The 13,172-nt window shown below is 37.2% G+C and overlaps 1 protein-coding gene and 1 long non-coding RNA gene across 2 annotated transcripts in view; both read left to right on the forward strand.

The window, feature by feature from the left end:
- Positions 1-13,172, forward strand: part of LOC114328804 (polycomb group protein Psc-like) — a 727,697-nt gene that overhangs the window by 200,678 nt on the left and 513,847 nt on the right. The gene's annotated exons all lie outside the window — the stretch shown is intronic.
- On the forward strand, positions 6,378-8,070 carry LOC114328803 (uncharacterized). Its single transcript, XR_003652228.2, has 2 exons — positions 6,378-6,784; positions 7,256-8,070. It is a non-coding gene; the product is annotated as an uncharacterized LOC114328803 (long non-coding RNA).

Genomic DNA, 13,172 nt, shown 5'->3' on the forward strand with positions numbered 1-13,172 from the left:
GCGCGGTAAAGTTCCAACGAGACTGGTTCCCTTCATACTCCACACAGAGTAAATGTAAATCAAAAATGAATAACCATTTTCAATTTCGTTGCAAAACGAAAATACAGCCGAACCATATTCCAGTCCAATCAGAGAGTGCTGCAAGCACCTCTACCGGTTTCGAAACTTATTAGTCTCTCATCAGGAGGCACATATGCTGCTCTCCCTGATCCAACCAAAACAAACCCCAGCGTGCAGTCCCGAATTGCAACGAACGAAATGGCATAGATGCCCTAGCGGCAACTGCTAGCAAAAGACTAAGTTTTCACTCTAATGGCATATAACATATCCCACCAGAATGAAAACAATGGGAACCTTCTCTGGTTACACCTCCGAGGCTTCTACAATTTGCAAGCCATACGGATGCTGAGACTAAGGAAGATGAGGGAATTCTACAATTTACAATTCACGTCACATCTGCTCAGCGCGGTAAAGTTCCAACGAGACTGGTTCCCTTCATACTCCACACAGAGTAAATGTAAATCAAAAATGAATAACCATTTTCAATTTCGTTGCAAAACGAAAATACAGCCGAACCATATTCCAGTCCAATCAGAGAGTGCTGCAAGCACCTCTACCGGTTTCGAAACTTATTAGTCTCTCATCAGGAGGCACATATGCTGCTCTCCCTGATCCAACCAAAACAAACCCCAGCGTGCAGTCCCGAATTGCAACGAACGAAATGGCATAGATGCCCTAGCGGCAACTGCTAGCAAAAGACTAAGTTTTCACTCTAATGGCATATAACATATCCCACCAGAATGAAAACAATGGGAACCTTCTCTGGTTACACCTCCGAGGCTTCTACAATTTGCAAGCCATACGGATGCTGAGACTAAGGAAGATGAGGGAATTCTACAATTTACAATTCACGTCACATCTGCTCAGCGCGGTAAAGTTCCAACGAGACTGGTTCCCTTCATACTCCACACAGAGTAAATGTAAATCAAAAATGAATAACCATTTTCAATTTCGTTGCAAAACGAAAATACAGCCGAACCATATTCCAGTCCAATCAGAGAGTGCTGCAAGCACCTCTACCGGTTTCGAAACTTATTAGTCTCTCATCAGGAGGCACATATGCTGCTCTCCCTGATCCAACCAAAACAAACCCCAGCGTGCAGTCCCGAATTGCAACGAACGAAATGGCATAGATGGCATAGATGGACTGGAATATGGTTCGGCTGTATTTTCGTTTTGCAACGAAATTGAAAATGGTTATTCATTTTTGATTTACATTTACTCTGTGTGGAGTATGAAGGGAACCAGTCTCGTTGGAACTTTACCGCGCTGAGCAGATGTGACGTGAATTGTAAATTGTAGAATTCCCTCATCTTCCTTAGTCTCAGCATCCGTATGGCTTGCAAATTGTAGAAGCCTCGGAGGTGTAACCAGAGAAGGTTCCCATTGTTTTCATTCTGGTGGGATATGTTATATGCCATTAGAGTGAAAACTTAGTCTTTTGCTAGCAGTTGCCGCTAGGGCATCTATGCCATTTCGTTCGTTGCAATTCGGGACTGCACGCTGGGGTTTGTTTTGGTTGGATCAGGGAGAGCAGCATATGTGCCTCCTGATGAGAGACTAATAAGTTTCGAAACCGGTAGAGGTGCTTGCAGCACTCTCTGATTGGACTGGAATATGGTTCGGCTGTATTTTCGTTTTGCAACGAAATTGAAAATGGTTATTCATTTTTGATTTACATTTACTCTGTGTGGAGTATGAAGGGAACCAGTCTCGTTGGAACTTTACCGCGCTGAGCAGATGTGACGTGAATTGTAAATTGTAGAATTCCCTCATCTTCCTTAGTCTCAGCATCCGTATGGCTTGCAAATTGTAGAAGCCTCGGAGGTGTAACCAGAGAAGGTTCCCATTGTTTTCATTCTGGTGGGATATGTTATATGCCATTAGAGTGAAAACTTAGTCTTTTGCTAGCAGTTGCCGCTAGGGCATCTATGCCATTTCGTTCGTTGCAATTCGGGACTGCACGCTGGGGTTTGTTTTGGTTGGATCAGGGAGAGCAGCATATGTGCCTCCTGATGAGAGACTAATAAGTTTCGAAACCGGTAGAGGTGCTTGCAGCACTCTCTGATTGGACTGGAATATGGTTCGGCTGTATTTTCGTTTTGCAACGAAATTGAAAATGGTTATTCATTTTTGATTTACATTTACTCTGTGTGGAGTATGAAGGGAACCAGTCTCGTTGGAACTTTACCGCGCTGAGCAGATGTGACGTGAATTGTAAATTGTAGAATTCCCTCATCTTCCTTAGTCTCAGCATCCGTATGGCTTGCAAATTGTAGAAGCCTCGGAGGTGTAACCAGAGAAGGTTCCCATTGTTTTCATTCTGGTGGGATATGTTATATGCCATTAGAGTGAAAACTTAGTCTTTTGCTAGCAGTTGCCGCTAGGGCATCTATGCCATTTCGTTCGTTGCAATTCGGGACTGCACGCTGGGGTTTGTTTTGGTTGGATCAGGGAGAGCAGCATATGTGCCTCCTGATGAGAGACTAATAAGTTTCGAAACCGGTAGAGGTGCTTGCAGCACTCTCTGATTGGACTGGAATATGGTTCGGCTGTATTTTCGTTTTGCAACGAAATTGAAAATGGTTATTCATTTTTGATTTACATTTACTCTGTGTGGAGTATGAAGGGAACCAGTCTCGTTGGAACTTTACCGCGCTGAGCAGATGTGACGTGAATTGTAAATTGTAGAATTCCCTCATCTTCCTTAGTCTCAGCATCCGTATGGCTTGCAAATTGTAGAAGCCTCGGAGGTGTAACCAGAGAAGGTTCCCATTGTTTTCATTCTGGTGGGATATGTTATATGCCATTAGAGTGAAAACTTAGTCTTTTGCTAGCAGTTGCCGCTAGGGCATCTATGCCATTTCGTTCGTTGCAATTCGGGACTGCACGCTGGGGTTTGTTTTGGTTGGATCAGGGAGAGCAGCATATGTGCCTCCTGATGAGAGACTAATAAGTTTCGAAACCGGTAGAGGTGCTTGCAGCACTCTCTGATTGGACTGGAATATGGTTCGGCTGTATTTTCGTTTTGCAACGAAATTGAAAATGGTTATTCATTTTTGATTTACATAATTATTTATACAGGGTGTCCAAAAAAATATTATAAATTAAATTATTTGACAAAAAAGAAGAATGTATGTAATTTATTTAATTCAAAATACATTATACTGCTGTCAGTAATTAGAAAAAAACATATTTATATTACAAATGAACATTGCTTTTCGCTTTAATTAAATGTTCAAACTTCCAAGGGGCAGGTGGATGGCGGGTGCTGGCTTGAACATTCAATTTAATCGAAAAGCAATGTTTATTTGTGAAATAAACATTTTTTTTTCTCTTTTCGGGCAACAGTAAAATGCATTTTAAATTAAAAAAATTACATACATTATTCTTTTTTTTGTCAGATGATTTAAAAAAAATTGGACACGCTGTACAAATAATTATGTAAATGTTTATATTACTGAATAGAGAATTGAATGACCTTTCACATGAACTAGCACACGACCCCTATTCACATTTAAAAGAAATCGTCGATTACGTCATCACGACCAGATGGATGACGTCACTAGTATCACATATATGCCAAAATATTATAATCTAAAAATAAAAATCGACTTGTTTCGGGATTTTTCTTTAAAGTCGCTGGTTTACGAAATAACGAATTTATTCCTTTCATTTGCACCATACTACATATAATATGTATCCTTGTAGGTATTCTCGTTTTGTTCATTCCATAAAATTGGCCTTTTCTTCGTTTATGTTGTTTATCCATTTCTCTCTCGCTGTCGCTTCTATTTTATTAGTATTTCTTTTAATTCTTGTTTACTTCTATAATCTACAGCTATCAGTACTATGTCATCAGTTAATGCTAGACATTGGTGTTTTCGTTGATACACAAGTCCTGTCCTGTTGATTCCGGCTTCCTTGATTTCAAGAAGAATACTGAACAACAGTGATGATAATGGGACCCCTTCACCCATTCAGTCGCACCCGCTCACTGACTTTAAACTTACCTGTTTCACTTCAATTTATTTTAACCATATTGCCGGTTTTTCTGTCACTTTTATTACTCTTACTAACTTTGCACTAATTTCAATTTCACGTAATGCCCAGTAATTTATTTCCATTTACTCTGCCAAAAGCTTGTTTAAAATCTTATTTATCAAAAAGAATAGGGCTACTGTAGGTTCCCATATTCATAGTTTTCTGCTTGTATTTCGTTTAGCAGGAATACTTTTATCTACTGCGCTGCGTCCTCTTTTGAATCCACATTGATATTCTCCTATGTCATTATCTATTTTTTGTGATATCTTATCTTTTATACATAGGTACCGTAAGTATTTTACGTGTCATATTTAGTAGCGCTATTCCCCTGTAATTATGGTATCAACTTTTGTAGTACAGAGAAATAAGATTTTTCTCGTGACACATCCCCCTCCAGGCCGAAACCAAATTTTTTGAGTAGTATGGACATCTACATTATTAACCTATATGTTTCCTGCAGCCGATTTTGATGATATACATAGTTATAAACAAATGAAGATAAAAAAACGCTAAATTTTCGCTTTTTCCGTCTATTACCAAAAAGTTAAGCACTTAAAACAAATTTGAGTGTAAGAAACTCATAAATCGTATAAATAACTTCAATATGGCGTTCGCTGAATATGTCCATCCTTATTGGTTGCTTAGAAAATTGCAAAATAAATCATAAATTTTGAGTTTTTAAAAATATTCATAACTTATATAAAAATTAACTTAGAATCTTCTTATTACACGGAATGCTGATACTTCTTGTACTTAAATTATATTTTAAATTTAAAAGCAATTGGTCAAATGGTTTAAAAGTTATTTAATTTGTTTATCCCAATTTCATTTTTTTGCAACACTACAAGTCAGAAAATTATGAGGCTACAATCATACTTCGGACAGTTTATGAAAGAAGAACATTTATACTATTACCATTATTAAAAATAAATGACAAAAAATAATTTTAAACAGTGTAAAATTATTTTGAAAAAACATGTCGATTTTTTGCTTACTTATAAACAATTGGAATAACTTTTTAACCGTTACCTGTAGAAAAATTATTTTTTTCATATTTAGAAAGACTGAATTTTTATACACATTTAGAAAGAAAAGCAACTGTCCTAGGACAATTAGGGACAAAGTTAGCCCCCCCCCCATTTATTTAATTCACATGTTTTTCAAAATAATTTTGCAATATTTATAATTATTTTTTGTAATTTTTTTTTAATTAAATTAATACTGTAAATTTCCTTCTTCCATAAACTATCCAAAGTATTACTGTAGCTTCATCATTTTCTGAGTTACAGTGTTGCAAAAAAATAAATTTGGGATAAACAAATTAAATAACTTTTAAACTATTTGACCAATTTCTTCGAAATTTAGGGTATGAATTAAGCACCATAAGTCTCAGCATTCCGTGTAATAAGAAGGTTCTAAGTTAATTTTTACGTAAGTTATAAATATTTATAAAAACTCCAAATTTATGATTTATTTTGCAATTTTCTAAGCAACCAATAAGGATAGACACATTAAGCAAACGCCATATTGAAGTTTTTTATACCGTTTATGAGTTTCTTACTCTTAAATTTGTTTAAAATGACTATTTTCTTAGTAATAGACGAAAAAAGCGAAAATTTACCGTTTTTTGATCTTCATTTGTTTATAACTATGTATATCATCAAAATCGGCTGCAGGAAATATATAGGTTATTATTATAGATGTCCATATTACTCAAACAATTTGGTTTCGGCCTGGAGGGGGTTGTGTCACAAACAGGCTATTTTTTTCCTTATTTCTCTGAACTATTGCTGACTTCTGCCAATTTTTGAATTGAGAACTTTGTGACTTCAGTCTTTTTTTCAAGTGGCAAAAAAGTTTAAAAACATTTTGTTTAACATTTAATAATAATTTAATTGGAATATACACAAATATTTGGGGGGTTTAGGGAACAAAACTCTCATAAAATTTTTAGGGGGTGCCCAATTCCTGCAAAAGAAATTTGAGTTTATGTACAATTGTGCACCCAACGCAGGCGTCCACAAAAACTAGACATATTTTGCAAAAGCCTCAACTGTCCTTGTGAATTTTTTGAAATTTTAAAATTGAATGCATCGTTTTTGATGGTGGGGGAGGGGAAAAAGAGTGCTGGGTTAGTATAGTGAGTCTAATTTTTAATCACGTAGAATGTAAAAAAATTGAATTCTTGGAGTTAGGGCATTTTGCATATCTTAACGGAAGTATCCTTTAATATATTTATTCCGTCTATAAGTGGAACGTTTGATGTTGTAACGATGAGTGCCATCGTTACGATATTATTATATTTATTCCTATAAGCCACCTAATAAGTATGCAACCAGTTATGCGTTCGTGCTTAGAACGGGTTACCTAGATTTGTGACCAAATATAATAGAAGGTTGGTACTACGCTTGGGGAATTCTGGTCTTAGCTTGTGGCTGTACGGCTTCCGACGGAGGGACATGTCATATCGCCCATCGGAGAGGATTGTCACTTCAATTTTCAATCTGGTTGGATGAACAAGTAAATTTTTCCGTGGTCACTGTTTAAAGAATACAATATTTAGTTAAAATATTCATTTATTATAAGATTGGTTTATTTTGGAAGGAGCTATTTTTTGTTTTGGGATTTGTGCGGTGAGAGGAAGAGTTTTATTTCCAAGTTTCCTTTTGGAAAACAGTGGGTAAGTCGGCTATTAAGTATTCTTGTACAAAAAAAACATGGTTCTCATTCTCAATACAATACTTATAGTAATATTATAATTGTTATTCTATGAATATAAAACATCAGGTCTTAACGAGTCAATCTCACTATCAAATTCAGGTTTCTACAAGAAAAATTCTTTAAAATTAAATTTCCAGTTCAAAATAGTTTCTGAAGTAATGACACTTTTCATTTCCTTTTAGTATCTACGTCTATAAAGTAATCCCTTATTGCAATATATACATATCTTCTTGGTTCATATGTCCTTCCATTTCTTTACATTTCCATTTTTGTTCAAGGTTAATGACACTTACTTATAAATGTCAATAGCTCCTCTTTTTTTCGGTAATTTTTTCTAGAAATTTTTATAAGGTTTTTATACCTTTCTTATATGCCCTGTTTTTTGTGTACTTAAGGAACACCAGCTAATAGGAGATTCTTATGCTTTTAGCCACGGAAGAAAATAAGAAGATGGAAAATTAAGTCAATCATACTTTAATTTGTTTTTTTGGAATACATAATCATTTTGGGGATATTTTGGATGGAATGTGGATGTTTTGTTTGGTTTTTGTGGAATAAAAGTTGAGTTTTCCGATACTGGGCAGCTACCTGCTTGCCGTACCTTCCTGTTGGTGTGGAGTACCTCCCTAGGGTTGGGAACCAGAGGATACCTTATTTGGCTCTCCCCTCATCATCTTCACCGAAGGTTGGAAGAAGCAATCCGCCTACTTTTTGTAGGGACAGGTTTTTATATAACTAAATTTGCATGTCAATTTGTTTTAATAATAACTTCCAATTTTACTATTTTTTTTCTCTTCGTATCAATAACTTTCAAATCACTCTAATAATAATATACCCTCATTGTTTTTTCTTAACCATAATTAACATAATATTCAATATTTTTCAACAATTTTTATTATATTTCACCCTTATTTAATTTATTTAAAATAGCCTGGGATTTATAAACCATATGTAAGATAATGTGCACAGTATCTAGGTCATATCCTATTTAATAATATTTATTCCAGTTGTCGGATGTTGTCACCTCCGATTAGATACGGTATTGTCAACCAATATTGTAACCCTCATTAATAATAAGTTGTTAAGGTAAATACCTATTCATACTAAATTCATTACATATTTTTTTTCTACTGTAAAACCTGCATTATCGACAGCAGTGTACTAGCCTAGTACGTCGGATAATTAGCTAGTGTAAAAATTGTATATAGGGTATATAGGTTTTTTTATTAAATGTGGTTGTACATACTTATATGTTTTATTATCCTACCATTTTAATAGTACCATTTTAATAGTATCAGTTAGGTACAGCAATATAGGTCACGTGGAGAAGAATTTATAAAATTCTTCCCTGGCGCTCAACACTACTTCTGAATATCTTCTTGGTCAGTAGTTCCCTTTCTTTTCATTACTCCTTATATTCATTTATTTTCTTTATCATTCCAGTATTTCATTAGGTACCGTCTTACTAGGGCGTGCAAATACGGCCTGATCCTTCCCTGAGCCCTACTGTTTAGTCTCTTCAATTTCCAGCTAGCCTATTTTGAGGAAACTTCCATAAATAAGTAATTATCCTTTAAAGCTATATCTATTCTGCCACAACAAAACCTCGTTTTTGTTACAATGTGCCACTAAAAGTGACGGCATAGTGTTCATACGTTTTCTTTTTGGTTCTACTATTTAAGTTATAGACTCTTAAGTTGTGCTCACTACGGAGAGCGGAGAGATTGTATCATCGCTCCCTTGCTCGACCCTTGCTCCCTGGTATTTATATTCGTTATATTCGTGAATTCTGGCATTTAAAATAATGTATTTATTTTAAATGCGAGAATTCACGAATATAAATACCAGGGAGTACCAGGGTCGGAGCGACAATCCATTGCTCTCCGTAGTGAGCACACCCTCACGGTGCAAATTATCAGCAAATGTTATCTATCCCGGCTCTTAGTCTACTCTATTACATTACCAAAAATATCTAAAATGGGGCTAGGTACGCACTGTATATCATAAACTGATTATCTACATTTTAAAAAAATTAGTCTCACTCTCTTACACAATTATTACTGATTAACATATTTTCTTATTGGTATGTCGTGTTTTAAATCAATTAAGAAAATATGTAAAAGCTGATTCTAATCCCAAGCAAGTCATGAGCTTGTTACTTAGTTTGATTTATGCCAGCCTTCGCGTGGTGTCGTTTAAAAATACGATAAAGTCAGTTAATTGATTCCAATATTGTTTTTCACTTTTTTTACAACTTGTTATCTATGCCGCAAAGAGGGATTTTAATTATTATATGTATACATGGTGTAACAAAAAGGCATGTCATAAATTAAATCACATATTCTGAAACCAAAAATAGTTCGATTGAACCTATTGTAGCGGAAGAGAAATCTTGGCCGATCCCCGTATAACAGTAAACACCTCGAGAATGACGTAATCGGATGTACTAGGCCTCGCCGGAGAATTCTGGAAGGTACGTCACGTAGGCGGAACAAGCCGATAGCTCGAGATGGGAGTCGATTGTTCCAGAATAACAACTGGGTATAAATACGGGCATATTTTGTGAATAAGTTTAGTGTATAAGATAAATTCGTCTGTAACTTATATAAATAAAGTCGTATATAAATTACGAACCGCTAGTTTTATTGTAATTAGAAGTAATTACACTAGTCACGCTACAGTTGGTGTCGGTGTTCGGTTAACTTAGTGCGATATAAATAAGTGAATTACAGAGAGACTTTAAAAGACTTTTGAACTTTATTCGTCGGGAACAACCGGAGTGCGTTAATTGTTCGGTATTCGGAAAGACTTTAAAATACTTTTGGACTTTATTCGTCGGGAATAGTTAAAGTGCGTTGATTGTTCGGTATTCGGAAAGACTGTTAAAAGACATTTTGGAAAGTACGTGTGTGCCGACCAAAGATGTTGCTACAAGAACTTACAGTAAAACAGCTCCGTGAACAGCTCGAGGAACGGAATCTGGACAGCAGTGGGCTCAAGATAGACCTACAAGCACGACTCGAGGATGTCCTCACGAAGAACGGAGAAGACCCAAAGACGTTCCACTTCCAGTCAGCAGAACAAGTAATCTTATCGAAATTAAAAACTGTTTCTGAAACGATCGATGAAACTTCTAGAAGAAGCGACGAGAAACTTGAAGAAGTTAGTAGACAGAACAACGAGAAATTTGAAAGTGTTTCTCAAAAGATCGATGAAACTTCTAGAAGAAGCGACGAGAAACTTGAAGAAGTTAGTAGAAGAAGCGACGAGAAACTTGAAGAAGTTAGTAGAAAAAGCGACGAGAAATTCGAAAATGTTGCTAAAAGATTCGATGAGACTTCTCAAATAATTAAAGAGGTCTGTAGGCAAAACAACGAAAAACTAGAAGAAGTTTGTAAACAGAACAATGAGAAATTTGAAGAAGTTTCTAGAACATTCGATAAGATGCAGAAAAGTGTAGAGACCGTAGAAGAAAAGATCAAACAGCTAGAGAGCAGGATAACCGATACAAAAGTACAACCATCAGTTAATGCAGCAACGTTAGATCCTTTAGTGAAAGATGAACTACCGAGAGACGAAACGTCGCATAATATGAGATTCAAATTACCACCATTTGATGGAAAGTCCTCTTGGTCCATATATCTTAGACAGTTTGAAGCTATTGCGACCGCCAATCATTGGACCGAACAAGAAAAGGCTGTTTCCTTGACTGCTGCTTTACGAGGTGATGCTGCAGATATATTAAGGTCAATTCCCAAGGGTCAAGAAAATTGTTACCAGACCTTGTTCACTCGTCTAGAAAAACGCTATGGAGATGCCCATCTACAACAAGTATACAAAGCACAACTGCGAAGTAGAAGTCAACGAGCAAGTGAGAATCTGCAAGAATTTGAAGCAGATGTGGCTCGTGTGGTGCGGTTGGCTTATCCAGAGGTGCCAGACAGCGTTTTAGAAGAAATTGCAGTAGATACCTTCGTCAATGGGCTGAAAGATAATGAACTACAGAAAGCTTTACGACTAGCAAGACCGAAAGTTTTAGATGAAGCACTTGCTATTGCATTGGAACACGAAACGGCTAGTCAAACTTCACTAGGCCATAGAGTAAGAACCATTGAAGAAAGTGACGAACACAACGATGAACGTCTGGAGGAAATGATACGGAGAGTATTAAGTAATCAGATGCCAAAGAGACGCGAGCCTAGATGTTGGAATTGTGGAGACGTAGGCCACATTCGTCGTAATTGTAAGAAGATCGTACAGCCGTCGGAAAACTAGAGCGGGTCGACACCAAGGGGCAACTGCCGACCTCGAGAACTAGAGCCCCCATAGTAACTGTCAACCTTACGTCCTCCGGTGGAATCCACAACTTATACATCGAAGGTCGTATCAGTAATAGATGTAGATCATTTTTGGTGGATACAGGTGCAACGAGAACTATCGCACGTCCAGATGTAGTACGAGACCATAATAAATTATCACCTGCAACAGTAAAGCTTAGAACAGCGACTGGTGAGCTAATTAATACATATGGCGAGGCTAATATGTCAGTATCCATTGGCCAGACCACAGTTGAACATCAAGTATTAATTGCCGAGATCTCCGACGAATTCATATTGGGGATGGACGTACTAAGGAAAGTGGGGGCAATATTGGATGTTCAAAATGGAGTTCTCAGGATCAACGGTGAAAAGTTGCCCTTTCACGACGACAAAGAAGATGTCATCCGCTTACTAACTACATGCGACGTAACCATACCCGGTAATAGTGAGAAAATTCTGATGACCATGCTTGATGGACACTGCCGAGAGGGAAGTTTAAGGATGGTCGAAGATGTAGAAAATGTCGAGTTCCTAACGGCGAAAACTTTGGTAAAAGTTCGAGATGTCATCCCTGTAAGAGTTATGAATTTAAGGGAAACTGCTATTAAGTTAAGTAGAGGAGCTTTGATCGGACAGTGTGTTCCCGTGGCTTCAATTTGCTCTATGAATACCAATGAGAAATCATCAAAGTCAAAGTATCCAAAAGACCTTGTCGAGATGATCATTGAAAGATGCCAAGACCTTGACTATGAACGAACCGAAAAAGTAAGGTCTATGCTGATAGAGTATCAAGATGTTTTTGCTATTGATAAGAAGGATAAGGGCAAAACAAGCATAGTAACGCATAAAATAAATACCGGAGACGCTCAGCCAATCAGACAACGGCCTAGACGACTTCCATTTGCGAAAAGAGATGAAGCCGAAGAGATTATCAAGGATATGGACAAACAAGGGGTAATTGAACCATCGAACAGTCCATGGACATCACCAGTAGTTCTGGTAAAGAAGAAAGATGGTTCAACGCGTTTTTGTATCGACTACCGCCAGCTCAATGCGGTAACAAAAAAAGATAGTTATCCTTTGCCCAGAATAGACGATACATTGGATACTCTCTCCGGTTCTCGTTGGTTTTCCACACTCGATTTAAAAAGTGGATATTGGCAAGTAGACATGGAGCCAGCCGATCGGGAGAAAACCGCATTTTCGATAGGATCAGGGCTTTGGCAGTTTACGGCTATGCCGTTTGGTTTATGTAATGCCCCTGCCACATTTGAAAGATTAATGGAGGCAGTTTTAAGAAGTCTAACATGGAAAACATGCCTGGTTTACTTGGATGATGTAATTGTGGTTGGAAGGTCCTTTGATGAACATGCCAAGAATCTAATAGACGTCTTTCAACGATTGAGGGCAGCGAACTTGAAGTTAAGTCCGAAGAAATGTCACATGTTTCGACGAGAAGTTAAGTACTTAGGACATATTGTATCGAGTAATGGTGTAACAGCTGATCCTGAAAAGATTGATGCAATTAAAGATTGGCCAGTACCAAAAGATAAACATGAAATTAGAAGTTTCCTTGGCCTATGTACATATTACCGACGATTTGTCAAAGGATTTGCCAATATCTCCAAGCCCCTAACAAAGTTGACGGAGGAGGGCAAAGAATATACATGGAGTGAGGAGTGTCAAAAAGCTTTCGAACAACTACAAAGGGCTCTGATCAGTGCACCGATATTAAGCTACCCGGGACAGGCAGGAAAATTTGTTTTGGATACCGATGCTAGCAACAGTGCCATAGGAGCTGTTCTCTCACAAATCCAGGATGGACAGGAAAAAGTCATCGCTTATTTCAGCAAAGTCCTGTCGAAACCAGAAAGAAACTATTGCGTTACCAGAAGAGAACTGCTGGGTGTAGTGAAGGCTTGCGAACATTTCCATAAATACTTGTACGGCAGAAAGTTCCTTCTTCGAACAGATCACGCTGCTCTAAAATGGCTCATACAATTCCGTAATCCAGAGGGCCAGATGGCA

This window comes from Diabrotica virgifera, chromosome 7 (assembly GCF_917563875.1).
Source record: "Diabrotica virgifera virgifera chromosome 7, PGI_DIABVI_V3a".
NCBI lineage: Eukaryota > Metazoa > Arthropoda > Insecta > Coleoptera > Chrysomelidae > Diabrotica > Diabrotica virgifera.